This window comes from Drosophila novamexicana, unplaced genomic scaffold (genome assembly GCF_003285875.2).
Source record: "Drosophila novamexicana strain 15010-1031.04,08,12 unplaced genomic scaffold, DnovRS2.1 tig00001900-arrow-arrow-pilon, whole genome shotgun sequence".
NCBI lineage: Eukaryota > Metazoa > Arthropoda > Insecta > Diptera > Drosophilidae > Drosophila > Drosophila novamexicana.
Genome location: NW_020824905.1, coordinates 45,672 through 58,478, shown reverse-complemented (window position 1 = coordinate 58,478; position 12,807 = coordinate 45,672). Strand labels below are relative to the sequence as shown.

Genomic DNA, 12,807 nt, shown 5'->3' with positions numbered 1-12,807 from the left:
TATTGGATTTGCACACCTTGCTTATATGCCGTATACGTCTTCAAAGGTTGTTAGCTGTTTCGCGATTGTCTAGCTGGTTGACGGAATTTAAAACTCTGCGTAAATGTTTCTTATGCCATCGAGGTGATTAATTAGCACTTCCTTAACCTCGCTGAATTGTGGTATCTCTGGTTGCCTCTTATCAGGATATGAAGCGGTGTATTCACTTCAGCTCCGATATGCACACTTGCATTATGGATTCAGGACTTTTACTTAGTTGTTCAATGTTGCATTTTACGTTATCGGTAGCACCGAGGGTTTCCTAGTTGGTTGCGTGCGATATTATCGGCCACGCCGATATCTTTTCGCCATAGGATCAGAGTATGCGGGGTGAAGCGGCGCCCACGGCGGAGCCCAAATTTTTTAAGGGTGGCAACGCCAGACTTGCGATCCACGGCGCCAATAGCGACGATTGCTATTGGCCGCTCAGTTCGCTCTTAAAGGGAATATGAATTGAGTGGATCGCATGCCCTTGTATATGCCCTTGACCGTCATATGGGCCATTGACCCAAAAAAATGCAGCTGTGCAGATGTGCAGCAACGGTGCCCGTCTCGCCTATGTATGCGTGTGCCGAAATTCGGCACCGATGATGTTGCTGCCCAAAAGTAAAGAGAGTTCGATTTTGGCAGCGGTCCACAGCGGACGTACCGGCTCACCGTTAAGAAAATTTGAAAATTGGATATTTTATTTTGCCGGCTAAGGGCATGTGCATAACAAAGAGAAAAAATCAAGGGACATACATTTGTTCATGACGGGCTTTCTTTATTATTTAATTGCGAAGATAATTCTTTATGTGCTAACGTATTGTCAAAGAAATAGTGCCCAAGAGCGATAATACGCGAAACAATAATACGCCCGAAACACACTGTCGTCATTTAAAACTACTATAAAAGCGCTACTCTATTAGATTTTTTTTGTCGTTAAATTTAGTTTTTTTTGCATTTATAAATCATGTCTATACATACATAGGCACTTACGCCGAGTTTCACTTTAGAGTGCGAACGGTGAGGGAATTTCCAAAGGTGATGCATCTGCGCCTGAAGAGATAAACATTTAAAATTAACACTTGCGCGAACTATGCTCACATACTTACCTAATTGGAATTATCCATTTACATCGCCCCTTACCTCCCCAGAGAGCTCTTTAGGTAGAATTAAGCGATTTAATACCATTCATATCACCTACCTGTTGCACGACCGATATTCGTGGTATACCCAGTTTTGGGCACATTGTTCCTAAATTGGCGCAACGATTGCATCCAAATTGCCTTCGTGCGTGTTTCTTTTGCGGCGACTAGCAATATCTTTGTGGAATTTCGTCGCCTGTTCCATTTAGTGCTGTTAAAATAAAAAAACAGGGAATTCTACAAGATAAGAGAAAAATGTAGGCATTAATACACTTTGTCCATAAGTATAAATATAAATATGCAATATTAATACGCACCCGTGTAAGAAGCGTTCACGTGCATAAGTGTTAATTCATCTGAAGGGAGACCTCGTGCAAATTAGAAAGAAATATTAATGCCGATAATTATAAGAATGCACAAACCATTATACGCACCAGTGAAGCTAACCAAATATCCACTTGCATGAGATTCGAAATAGCTGCAAAGATAAATGCCATAAGCAATGCTTATAATTGTTATACACTTTAAGAAAACGCAACCAATTATATACCGTATCTGATGAGAGAAATGTTCGGTTAAATTTTCTTCGTTGGGGAGAATTGGCATAACAGCCGGCACAGGCTGATGGCCATCTAATGGACAAAATGAGGGAGACGAGTGTAGGTGCTCGTCTCATGGTTGGGCGGGTACGCTGGGTCCGGTACCGGGGCCCGATCTGGAAGAGTAAGGTGGATAAATAGTGTTTTTTGTTAATTTATATTGAGTGTCTCACATTTGTTGTTTACATTTTCATAGTTGTTACAGCTGTTTATTTTGTTCATGAGTAAGGAGTTCCGATTATTTGACGTTATCGATTTGTGGTTCGTTTTGCATAGTGTTGTGTAAGTCTGTTTTGCTACAGACGTGTAGCTTTGTTGTTATCGATGGTGCGGACCGCGGGCCAGGGATGGGACTACACCCAGAGAAACCGATGAGCCATCCGGCGCGTCCCACCGAGAAACAAGCAGTTCCGTAACATCAAATTAGCTAATTTCCCAAGTCGTGTAGTAAGCATTTCATAAAAGTAATATAGAGATCCCATTTTAATAGGGCTATAACTTCATGCTAAGAAGTTGTATTTATCGAATTAACAAATAAAAGTCAAACATAACAGATGTCAATGAAACACCAAGACCCATTATATAGCCTTTCTCCACCGCTTCTTTAAATAAACAGCTGATCGAGTTGCTTTAATTTACAAAGGCGCCACAAATTTTTCTTCCAAAACCCAAATAATGCGATCTCGAAGTAAGGGCTCCATTTCACATACTCTATTCGACATTTCGCCACGTTTAACTGGTAAAAACTGTGGGATTAGCTCAATTTTAAGTTTCTTATTTAAAATTGCCGCTTACCTTCGTTGATATATCAGCTGTTTATGGTTATGATACCTTCACATATTTCACTACATCAAAATGTTCGAGGCGAATTTACACATTTTTCAAAAATGTCACGATTTTGATAAATGTGTAAAATGTGTTTTCTTATGGGAAAACGTACAGGCCGCAACTTAACACATTTTGGAAAAATGTGACATGTGGCTATTAATCCACGAAGTGCAATCAACAAAAGCTGATCCAGTATATATTCAATTTTGTCTTGATGAAGCGAATATTGTGGGGACAAGTTACATGAGGCAAGCTAAAGAATAGTCCGGACAAGGAATATAAAAAGTGTGTACAAAAGAAGTTTTTCTTCAGTTTCAACTTGTAATAGATTGCAGGAGTCCGTACCCTTATACAAAAGGCACAACTTTACGTCATCAGCATATATTAGTAATCGACTGTGGGAAAATATAGAGTGAACGAAAATATTTATTAAATAATAAAGAGTAGTGGGACGATATGAGTACATTGGGAGGAAGTCACCTAGATTTATTGGAAAGCTGAGAAAGAATAATTTGTGAAGTTGAAAGAAGTAATTAACTAAATCGAAATCCAAAGTAGTTGAGGTTTAGATGAAGCCTGATCGCATTATTTCCCTTAAAGCATCAATAACTAAGAACGTCAATTCAAGGTTAGTGATTAAAGGTCGTCATATTTATTGCCATTTTCATGGAATAGAATAATAAATGTTTCTAGGGTTATATGACCCCGTGAGTACATCACCTTGCTTATTTCAAATTCGCTGAGTAGTGAACTTTCAGTGATTAAATGTCTCATCATATGGGCAAACTTCCATTCGAGATAAGCTATTGATAATCAGAGTTGTAGGCTGCAGATTTGAAGTCGGAAACTGAATGGCACTTACTAACAGCAAGTCACGAGGAGTAGACCTCTTATACACCAAGCAATTTAATGCTATTTCATTGAGCCTAGACACGGCTATGAACCTATCATTTAGGTTGCGGAATCTAACAGTCCCAGTCCCGCTCGAAGACAGTCCCAGTCTGCCGCACAAATACCCGCATCTCGCCATCAGCTTCCCTGCGCGAGTTGCACCAATAGGCTGGTGGTACCCACTCTATTTAATGCAACGCGTCATCACAAAGACAACAATGTATGCTTGATTAGCAGTAATCTGCTTTTGGATTTTTTTAAAGCTGACATGGCTGGTAGTATTTAGTTTATTTTAAAAGGTAACATTAGTAAGTGAGTATGTTTTGTGTTCTTAATTCATCTTTACTTAACTTAGGTAATTTCACAAGTCGTGTGTTAAGCCATTTCATCAAAAAGAGATAATAGAGATCGCAATTCAATATATGTATATATCAATAGTAGCTTAAATTAAAGTCAAGCATAACATTTCTTCATTCATCTTGGCTTATGTACTCGAGTTGAGCGACGTACACTTTGCTCTGTTCGCATTGGTGTTTCTATAGGTGATGACGATCCCCGTAAAATTGGCGATCCTCTTGGTGCTGACATCAGTACATCTTGATTTAGTGAACTATTATTCTGAAGCTAACATTTTGTCGGCATGACTGTCCTGTCTATTGTCGGTCGTTAAATCTGATCCAATGATGTACTCCCTTGGTCTCTGATCTGTGATGTTATAAGCAGGTGGTGAATTTCTAGTTATGCTGATGTTCACTGCTGTGTAGTAAGGTGTATTTTCTGGATTCCGTCCCTCTATATTTTGTTGTTGTTGTCTTCCCTCTTCCACCCTGTGCCTCGTATCTGATTGATAAGTCTTTTATGGTATTTATTGTTGGGTCAAATTTCATAATGAAGGTCGCCCAAACTTATTCATTCGCGGATTTCCAGAAATGAAGTAAACTACATCCTTAATCGGATGTCGTTCCCATTGCCTTTGCCGCCGTTTTTACCGTTTAGAAATTTCTTTCTGGTTGATCGTTCGTTGCGGGGTGATAGGGTGTTGATAACTTGTGATATTTGACGCCAACAGATGTGAGGTATTGCTTGAATTCGTACGAAGTGAAATTTGTCCCTACCATGAGGGGGACGCCAAACATAGCCAATAACTCATCTAGTAATTCGCTTGTTGTTGTTTCCGTAATTGATTTTTTTATCTTAACGTCCAACCACTTTGAGTATGCATCCGTAACAATCAAAAGCATAGCACCTTCAAATGGTCCCGCGAAGTCAATGTGATTGCGCTCCCATGGCGACTTAGGATATTCCCAATAGTGATCGAATCATTTTGAAGGTCGATTCGCATGCTTTGCATAGAACTCGCATGTTCTTGCCGCATTCTCAATGTCCTTATCGATTCCTGACCAGTAGACGAAAGAGCGTACAATACCCATCATTTTTACTATACCCAAGTGGGCCCTGTGTAGTTCGTCCAGGATCAGCTTTTGAAGTTTAGTCGGGAAAACCACACGATGTTCGAAAGTAATGCAGCCAGATGGTATCTCATACTTGCACTCTGGTGATTTTTATCCATTTCTTGTAAGACATTGGCCGCTCTCCAGTATTTGCAAGATTTTGCCCAAATGCTGGTATTTTCTGGTTTCTCGAGCAACTAGCGAAGCTGTAACTGGAAGCTGATTTATTTATCTTATTATAAAATGATCGAATTCGTCCCGATTTTCTGTGTTAGAATGAATACCATTACCATTACAAGAGTAATCAGCATTTACATTTTCCTTTGATGTTTTGGTAATTACTGTGAAATTGAAGTTGCTTTAAAAATCTGCATAGTTTGCCTTCCTGGAAATGCATAGTATCGGTAGTGATTTGGTAGGGTGTAAAATTTGAGCGAGTGGTTTGTTATCGGTAACCAATGTCCAACTTCTGGCGTATAAATATTTTATAAATCTTCGCACCGCCCATACAATTTCTAGAGCTTCCTTGTCGATTTGTGTATATCGCTGTTCTGTGGGACTCATTTTACGGCTTGCGTATGTAGTTGGACGTTCGCCATAATTTTCCAAACGATGCGATAGTACAGCACCTATACCTATTTTACTGGCGTCTGTTGCTAGCACTAATGGAAGTGTTTGATTTGTTAGATACTGTTGTAAGCTAATTCCGTCTCTTCTGACCAGTAGAATTGTCGTCCAAGGCTGACCAAGAGACAGCTGCACGTGTTCGATTGTAGATGGTTTCGGTGCTTTTAAGATGGCCTCAATATGCTTAGTTGATTTATGTATGCCTTCTGCTTCAATCTTGTGTCCCAGAAACTCAACCGAAGATGCGGCGAATACACATTTTGATTTGTTCAATTTAAATCCCAGGCTCTGTAATTTTCCTAATATTGCTTCTAAAGTTTTTAGCAACTCATCAACATCTTTTGCAAATATTAGAATATCGACAAAGAAGTTACGTACGTTAGGAATATTTTTCAATGTGGCCTCCATTGTTCTCTGTCAAATTTCCGGTATGTTCGCTGCTCCGTACACTGCACGAGTCGGTCGAATGAGTGTGTTGCCGTATTCGATGTCACTACGTGTGCGAATTCGTCATCAATGCGCAAATGTGAATATGCATCAGTCACATCCAAGTGCGCGAACACTGTGAATATATCCTCTGTCCTCGGAATCGGATGTTTATCAATGATCATTTGAGCATTTACAGTCGGTTTGTAGTTGCCAGTGATCCGTACACCGCCCATTTTTGTCCGTTTTGTCGAGAACATTTATAGATCTATGTCGTTGGTGTTGACAGAATTGTTTTAAAGATCCCAATAAAATAAATTTATTTGCAGATTGGGAGATCCATTCTCGCCCACACAGTGTGTCCAGGTTTCCTTCTACTACATACAGATTTAGCTTTCGTGTAGTCTTTCCGTAAGTCACGTTAACAACTGCCCATCCACAGCAGTTGATCCTGTGCCCTGTATAGCTCGAAAAATTGCGGTCAGTTTTCTTAAATCATATTAAAGATTTAATTTCAAATGGGGTCTTTTCATTCGTTATGCTTCACATAGCATCTGTGCTACCATTGGTATTTTTATTCCATCAATCTTCATTGGTATGATTTTTCTACCTACTGCCTTAATGGAGTTGGTATTAGATTATTGTATAAATTGAATTTCTTCCGGGGCGCCTGAATCTGTTGACTCAGAGATCTGTTTCGTATTGGCTTTACATACCTTACTTATATGCCCTACTTTAACACACACGTATCATTTCTCGTTGTTGGATTTGCAATCTTTGCGCAATTGTTGGCCTCCACATCCATAGCATTTGCTTCCCTACTTCACTCCGCTCGACGACTTCCTCCTGATTGGTGAGAAGCCCAGTTTGCATGTAGGCTCTGAATCTGCAGCTTGCCTGCATGCCGAAAAACATTTGTTCTGTTAGTATTCTGTCCAAAAACGAGTCGTACTTCTAAAATGATGCTGCCTGTTTCAAGCGTAGAACAAACGCTGCTAGTGACTCCTCTGGTTCCTGGCGTAAATGTTTCGTTTGCCATCGAGGTGATTATAAAGCACTTCCTAAATCTCGGTGAATTGTAGTGTCTCTGGTTGCCTCGGACTTATCAGGATACGTAGCGCTGAATTCAGTTCAGCACCCATATGCACCCTTGCATAATGGTGGTGGTCAGCATCAGGAATTATACTCAGTTGCAGTGCCCATTCGAATCGTTGGAAGTAGTCTTGCACTGAACAATCTTTTCCGCCCTTGAAGCTTGGCATTGCAAACGGCGGTACTTTCCTAGAGATTGCTGCCCCACTTGCATTTTGACCAGCTTGTTGCACTGCTGACTAAATGGCGCTAGTTAGTGAACTGATGACGTCTCGTAGTTGGTCGTTAATAATGCTCATTTTTAAAACTTCTGACACCACTTTTGTGTTCGTAATTAACCTTTATTTAACTTAGGTAGTTTCACAAGTCGTGTGTTCAGCTATTTCACCATAAAGAGATACTAGAGATCGCAATTTAATCGTGCGATAACTTACATGCCTCTACTCAACAGCCACGCAAACAATTGAGTCCTAACGAGAACAAAACGAATTAAAATAGTAGCACAGAAAACAATACATTCACATTTGCAATGCTGTTAATATAATTCAATAAAAACGCGTCTGAATGTGTGGCATTCTTGGCATTTGCGCTTACTACAGCTGATACGAGAAAAGCCAAAACACGTTTTCTTTATTTACTTCTGTGTTTCTTAACCGATCTACATATTATTGTATTGTATAGAATATTTCTATATTATCAAAAAGTCAATTGCATTTAAATTGAGGCTTATATTGGTGGGCAGCTTCAATAGGTGTTTTAACTTCATTTATAGCTATGAGGTAGTAGCGAGAAGATGATGTTAGCCATAAAATTAAAGATACTTCCTACATTATTTCCTTTTTACCCATTTTCAATGGGTTCAGGGTATAATTAGGGGGAAATCCATTTGAATATGTTGACTTGACCGCAAATCTTAGAATTGCCGGTTAGACACAGATCAACCAGGGGTGAGTAAGACCTATATAATTGGAAAAATCGGTTAACAAAATAATTTATATTTAAATCAGGACTAACGAATTTCGGTATCTTTTCGAACACTCTATCGGACAACCAGAAAACAAACCTACGGTGGACAGCTGTTAAGGTCCACCCTAACCGAGCCCTCCCCACCATGAGTTGGCCAACTCCCAAATCCTGACAGGCACCCGCTGTGCACCCTCATCTCACCCACCATTACTTCCTACTCAAACATTTCACTATTGCTTACACAAAGGCATTTAATAAATTAACACTTAACATATTTCACAATATTCATAATAATTTTTATTTGCGGGGCAGACGCGAAAACGGATTGACGACACTAACACCTAGGACGAATAAATTAATTAAAGTTTATCCTAAATTAAAATCATGATTAATAATTTATTGCATTTCGTCACCGCCTGTGCGTGGCCTCTACTTATAAATAATAGCGCTTTCTTATAATTAACAATAAATGAAATGAATAATTATGATAAAAATAATTATATTAATATAAAATGACGTTAGTTGATATTAATTACTCGACTGCTATTTTACTTTTAATTTTTTTTTTTATCAGTTTTAATTATTTAAAGCTATAAAAAAAACATGAGGCCACCCAGAGGGTTGGCCAATCTATCCAATCTCTGGTGACCTAAACGTCGCTTGCGGCACCTCCCGTATTGTGGGAATTACGTTTTGGCGACACTAATACATTTAATTGAACATATATATATTTTTTTAGCAATCTTGTATACTTTAATTTAATATATATGTTTTTTTTTTATTAACGAAAATCCGAATACGAAAAAAATGTTATGTGGCCGGCTTGCAGTTTTTTTATACCCTGAATCCATTGAAAATGCGTTAAAAGGGTATAATGTATTTGTGCAAGCTATGTAGCAGGCAGAAGGAAGCATCTCCGACACCATAAAGTATATATATTCTTGATCAGCACCAATAGCCGAGTCGATTTAGCCATGTCCTTTTGTCTGTCCGTACGCATGAACGCAAGGATCTTAGAATCTATAAGAGCTAGAGACTTGCAATTTTAGCTATAGGTCCTCCTAGTCCATGCGCAAATCGAGGTTGTTTCCGATAATCGACAACTTACTCCGTTTCCAGTCAATCGATAAAAATCCATATCGAAATACTGTTTTTTGAGAAAATTGGGTATAAAATAAGAGATAGAATCAGCAAAAGTAAAATGTTTTTTTCTAGAATATATATATATATATATATATATATATATATATATATATATATATATATATATATATATATATATATATATCAAGTTTCTTTCATTTGATACCTATCGCCACCTTCCAGCTACTACCTATTAGCTATAAATCAAGTTAATAACCCAACTTGTATTTCCCACCAATTTAAGCTACAATTTTAATGCAATTTACTTTTTGAGAACACACAAACATTCTATGGTGCACTAAGATATACTGTAGAAAATTTCATTGAGATCGTTTAAGAAACACGTGCGGCAACTAGCGCAAATTCCAAGAATTTATGTATGCAGGTACACACACACATTCAAGCGCGTCATCGCAATTGCGATTGTTTTCTGTGATGCAATTTTAATTAGTTTTTTTCTCATTATGACTTAATGATTTGTGTGGCTGTTGAGTAGAGGCGGTGGCAACTGGTGCGGTTAGTTGCGAGTTCGAGCCGTGCCAGGGAAACTTGCTTTTTTTTTTTTTTTAATTTTTCTTTATTGCTACAAACGAGCGCGTAGCGCATTTGCATTTGGTCTTGGAATAAGAGGGTTCAGGGTATTCCCTAGTCGGGAACTCCCGACTAGAACCTATTACTTGTTTCTTACTTTTTGTCCTCCCAACAACAAAAACCGCTCTCCCTTGAAACATGTGCAGATTCACGCTGAGGAATCGGTGGCTCCGATAAATGCGCACCCCTCAAATCTATCGATATATTTCTCAGAGCTGGCAATCCCAAAAACAGCATATTGTTTTGTGTGGTATTTATTTTTTTAATCGCATTGCTGCCCGTAACAAATATTAGGGTAGTTTTGTCAGTTGATATTTATGCATTTAGTTGTTTTGTTTGTCTGATTCTGTGTTAAGGTTGGATGCGTGCTGTCCGTGGTTACAAAAGCTTCGGAGACAGGTGACCTAGGACGATGTGGAATCGAGCCTGTGCCGCATCTGTCACACAGAATATCCCATGAATGGCCAGAAGGGCGAAGGAGACGAATCTTGCCATAGTGTCCATTAACATGGGGAGTTTTCTTGTCGCGGTTGATGGCAGTGTGACACGTTCGCATGTTGGCGAAGCGTTTGAGACTGTCTATCATTGCCTGGTGGTAGCCGCTATGACAAAATAAACTGTGATAAAATGTGATATTAACCCTTTCAAATTTTTTTCAGATGCTTAAAAATCCAAGAACAATTTTATTTGCAAATTTTAAGAAATTAAGTATGATAGGAGAAAAATCTATTTTTATTGTAATTACAGCAAAGATGCACCTTACACTTAAGGCATTTGAACATTGGAGTTCGTGTCTTGCACAACCTGCAATGTCCTCCAAATTCAACCCAATGTTCCACTTTATCGTAACGCCTTGCGTCTGAAGGATTCGGCTGGAACCTTTACTTTTTGGTCTGTTGTGAAGTCAAACTGCAGCCAGTGGATGATATCGGGCTACCCCTATCTAGATTCGATGGTCGTCCTCTTTTTTTTTGGATTGAAGAATAGGCAGTAGATTGCAAAAGTGATTCAGCAATTTCAAGTTGAAATCTTAGAAGAGGAATATGTTTCTGCTTCGGATATAGAAACTGTAAATGTTTCCTATATAGCAGCCAAGCATTTGTAATAGATGTTCCTAAGCACCAATAGACGATTCTTATGACCTTGTAGAGCTCCATTAGCATATCTGCCAAATTCACTCCTCCCATTACCTTATTGTACGAAGCAACAATAAAAAAAAAAGAAGCATTAATATAACGGCTTATATCCCCTCTAGTACATTTACGCTCTATGCCAAACTCTTGCAGTCCATATAAACCAGTTTGCTGAGTGATTAAATCAATAGCTCGAGTGTCAAAAAAGGTGTAGAAATAGTCTACTGGTGTCGTCACCCTGTCAATTTTAAAAGTAGTACATTCTTTCCAAATACTCTCTGGAGCTTCAAATGACTCTGATCTCCACATCAGTGTCTTCAAATCAATTTTTTCAAAGGAAGTATCAGCAACACTGCCTAGTTCTTGATCACTTTTATCCGCAATTAAATTGTCAAGAAGGCTGATCACCATAGTTTCTCCTCTTTCCACGATTCCTTCCCGTCGTAGCAGCAATTATAGTCGACCGTCTGCACATCCAGTGAGGGCGATCGACCATCGATTGCTGGAAGCTGCTCAGAGGGGCCAAGCGAACTGGACAGATGGCGTCCCTCACGAGTTCCGAAACGCCGGAGGGCAGGATTGTTTCATCCGAACTTCGGCCCATGACCCGAAACTGAAGCGTTGCATATTCGGAAATGGGGTCTGGTATTCGATGGCGGAACATGAAGTATGCCGGTATCGGAACTCATCTTTCGGCTGGATCATATGCAACTGACTTGCCAGGTTCCGTGGTAAGCGAAGCAAGGCGAAGGAATGGTACTGGATGCATCTTCGTACATCCGGGATTCCCGATTGGCCAAATTTGAGGTACGCATTACAGCAACAGTTCCAAACCAGGCGTTCAAATTTTGAGCTGGAGAATGAGTTGTGCGAAAGGAAGCAGAATCCAGGCGAGAAAATCAATGGTTATATCCAGGCGATGCTAGGTCTGCGCTCTCGATTGGCAACGCCATTTTCCGATCATAAAAGTTATTAAAATTAACGTTAGGGTGCTGTTTCCAGAGTTATACCCCATTTATATCACCAACATTGAGAAGTTGCGCGAATAGTGCCACGATGCAGAGCGCCTGCTGAAAACTCGTTGGAAGCCCGTCAATTCGTCATATGATCAGGCACGGCAAATCCGAAGCAAACCACAAGTTCACGAGGTACATGCGTCGGAGGAAGAGCCAGAAGGCGAAGCACAACAAGAGGAGCAAGTGGAAGCTTTGTATAGACCGCGCGAGGGAGGCAGCGATAAGCTCACTTGTTGAAACTGTGCCCAGAGAGGACACACACTTTGGGAGTGCAAATCCAAGACCAGAAACATTTTTTGTTATAAATGTGGTCCAATAACGCATTATTAGATATAAAAGATAGTGATAGAGAAAAATTTAAGGTTAGATATAATCTACTTCAAATTAACAGTAATCAAAATAATGACATCAGATGGTCAAACGGAAGCCGCTTGAAGTGAGAAAATCAGATTATGCAAAAGCTCGAGCAGGGTAAAACGAGAGCGCTCTCGTTACAAACAGCGCCAGGAGTGTAGAATGGTATGCGCTGCGATTCAATCGGCAATGACGACGATCGGGCATTCGCAACGATCAAGCTGGCACAGCGAGAGATCGCTGGGCTGCTAGACACGGGTGAACCAGACTGTGCTAGCGGCAATATGGATCCATATCGGCGACGATCATGCGCGATGGGATGAACAACTACCTGAAATAGCGGCTGCACTACGTAGCGCGATACACAACAGCACCGGAACTTCTCCCTACTTTCCATGTTCGGGCAGTACATGTTCACGAACGGCGCGGACTACAAACTAGCACGCAGGTTGAATGACGTTAGCGACACAGAGGTGCAGAATTTGGCCCGGTCGGTAAGCACCAAATTTATAGGGCCAGGATAC

The 12,807-nt window shown here is 39.9% G+C and overlaps 1 long non-coding RNA gene across 3 annotated transcripts; it reads right to left on the bottom strand.

Moving 5' to 3' along the window:
* Positions 1 to 1,044: 1,044 nt before the first annotated feature.
* Positions 1,045 to 1,967, bottom strand: LOC115768655. 3 transcript variants are annotated; one of them, XR_004018574.1, is made up of 6 exons: positions 1,939 to 1,967; positions 1,717 to 1,881; positions 1,601 to 1,644; positions 1,484 to 1,522; positions 1,134 to 1,403; positions 1,045 to 1,077 (listed from the first exon to the last, which is right to left on the bottom strand). It is a non-coding gene; the product is annotated as an uncharacterized LOC115768655 (long non-coding RNA). The 3 variants fall into 3 exon arrangements; XR_004018576.1 differs by lacking the exon at positions 1,484 to 1,522 and having other exon boundaries at positions 1,134 to 1,377; XR_004018575.1 differs by lacking the exon at positions 1,484 to 1,522 and having other exon boundaries at positions 1,134 to 1,377; positions 1,614 to 1,644.
* Between the last annotated feature and the right edge of the window lie 10,840 nt (positions 1,968 to 12,807).